The sequence below is a fragment of the Electrophorus electricus genome, chromosome 22 (genome assembly GCF_013358815.1).
Source record: "Electrophorus electricus isolate fEleEle1 chromosome 22, fEleEle1.pri, whole genome shotgun sequence".
NCBI classification, from domain to species: domain Eukaryota; kingdom Metazoa; phylum Chordata; class Actinopteri; order Gymnotiformes; family Gymnotidae; genus Electrophorus; species Electrophorus electricus.
The window spans coordinates 13,396,255-13,398,754 of record NC_049556.1 but is presented as its reverse complement, the minus strand read 5'-3'; the positions used below and the strand labels follow the sequence as shown (position 1 = coordinate 13,398,754).

The window sequence follows — 2,500 nt, the reverse complement described above, 5'->3', positions numbered from 1 at the left end:
TATGTTTGCTGAGAACTCTGCATACTACAAACCCACATTATGGTTGCGTTCTGTTCACGCTAATTTATGTTTGTGATAATTGAATTTTATGAGAATTAAATGACACCTTTTGTGATTGTCAGTATTACAATAACTTCATCTGTGTGTGTGTGTGTGTGTGTGTGTGTGTGTGTGTGTATGTGTGTGAGAGTGTGTGTGTGTGAGAGTGTGTGCGTGTGTGTGCGTGGGTGCGCGTGTGTGTGCGTGTGAGTGAGTGTGTGTGTGTGCGTGTGTGTGTGTGCGTGCGTGTGTGTGTGCGTGTGTGTGTGTGAGATTGTGTGTGTGTGTGTGTGAGATTGTGTGTGTGTGTGTGTGTGTGTGTGTGTGAGTGTGTGTGTGAGAGTGTGTGTGTGTGTGTCTGTGTGTGCGTGTGTGTGTGAGTGCGTGTGTGTGCGTGCGTGTGTGTGTGCGTGCGTGTGTGAGAGTGTGTGTGTGTGTGTGTGTGTCCTGTAAGGTTAATAATATCCAGTCTTTGTACAGCCTACTTGCATTTTGACTGTTAAAACTGAAAGGTCAAAGGTGACATTTTAAAAAATCTCCTCATTCATTTTGTCATGTTCTAAATGTATGAAATGTGTGTTGGTTCTAAAGCATTTAACTAATAACAAATCTTTTTTGTTGTTATTCATATTTTAACCACAGTACACCGTCGTTATAGTGCCATCTGCAGGGCACAAATGCAGTGGTATTTTAAACATAACAAAGAATATAAGAATGAAGTCACCGCTACAGTACAGAGGTCCCTGCTTCTGTAATGTACCAGTATCACCACTGTACCAGTACCAGCATTATACCAGAGCCTGCACTGTACCAGTACCACCACTGTACCTGTACCAGCACAGTACCAGAACCATCACTGTACCAGTACCACCACAGTACCAGTACCATCACTGTAACAGTACCACCACTGTACCAGTACCAGCACAGTACCAGTACCATCACTGTACCAGTACCAGCACAGTACCAGTACCATCACTGTAACAGTACCACCACTGTACCAGTACCAGCACAGTACCAGAACCATCACAGTACCAGTGCCAGCACTGTACCAGTACTAGCACTGTACCAGAACCATCACTGTACTAGTGCCAGCACTGTACCAGTACCAGCACTGTACCAAAGCCATCACTGCACGAGTACCACCACAGTACCAGTATCAGCACAGTACCAGAACCATCACTGTACCAGTACCACCATTATACCAGAGCCTGCACTGTACCAGTGTACCACCACTGTACCAGTACCAGCACAGTACCAGAACCATCACTGTACCAGTACCACCACTGTACCAGTACCACCATTATACCAGTACCAGCACAGTACCAGAACCATCACAGTACCAGTGCCAGCACTGTACCAGTACCACCATTATAACAGAGCCTACACTGTACCAGTGTACCACCACTGTACCAGTACCAGCACAGTACCAGTACCATCACTGTAACAGTACCACCACTGTACCAGTACTAGCACTGTACCAGAACCATCACTGTACTAGTGCCAGCACTGTACCAGTACCAGCACTGTACCAAAGCCATCACTGCACGAGTACCACCACAGCACCAGTATCAGCACAGTACCAGAACCATCACTGTACCAGTACCACCACAGTACCAGTACATCACTGTACCAGTACCAGCACAGTACCAGAACCATCACTGCACCAGTGCCACCACAGTACCAGTATCAGCACAGTACCAGTACCATCACTGTACCAGTACCACCACAGTACCAGAACCATCACTGCACCAGCTATTTTATTGATTATTAATGTCATTGATTCAGGAAGCTCTCAAGGCAGTGTGGTAAAGAAAGAGGGATAGAGAGAAGGAAAGTGTGTGAGAGACACAGGAAGAGAAAGAAAGAGAAGAAGAAGAAAAAGGACAGAATGAAGTAGAGCGAGAGAAAGAGCGAGAGAGCGGCTGAGGAGGACCGTGGCCCAGCGTTCGAGGGCCCTCACCACACGGAACATTCTAGGTCACTCTTTGTTTCTTCACAATAGCTGCAGTTCTGCTTTGATGTCTCTCAGGAGGGTCATTTGTTACCATGGCAGCTGGCTTTGAGGGCACTGCCATGTGGCCTCGTATCTCAGCACAGAGAACCTTCCAGAACATTCTAGTATCCAACCGGGCCTTTTCCCTTCACCTCACCTGGTCAGCAGCAGACAGGAGCCTCCTGAAGTGACGAGAGGGTGAGGCAAGAAGGCAAAACGAGACAGATCAGACAGTGAGACCATAGGCCTGCCCAAGCCTGTGCAAAAACGTCGCCTCACCACCATGAAGAAGAAGGAGTCTAGCCGTGCCTGGACAGGTGGAAAAACTGTTAAGGTGAGCAGTGCCTTTAGAGGTGTTTGCTTTCTTTACAACTTTATTGGTGTGAAATCCACAAACACCCTCTGACTGAGCTTAACTCTGCTGCATAGCAAGAATTCAGAACGAACACAGCTAACAGAGCCAATGCA

The 2,500-nt window shown here is 47.2% G+C and overlaps 1 protein-coding gene across 1 annotated transcript in view; it reads left to right on the top strand.

Moving 5' to 3' along the window:
* LOC113590357 (nephronectin) overlaps positions 1-138 on the top strand; it is a 17,386-nt gene extending 17,248 nt beyond the window's left edge. Inside the window, exon 12 of the mRNA XM_035521534.1 lies at positions 1-138. This exon is cut by the window's left edge and continues 1,010 nt beyond it. The gene's annotated coding sequence lies outside the window, so the exon portion shown is untranslated.
* Positions 139-2,500: the final 2,362 nt, after the last annotated feature.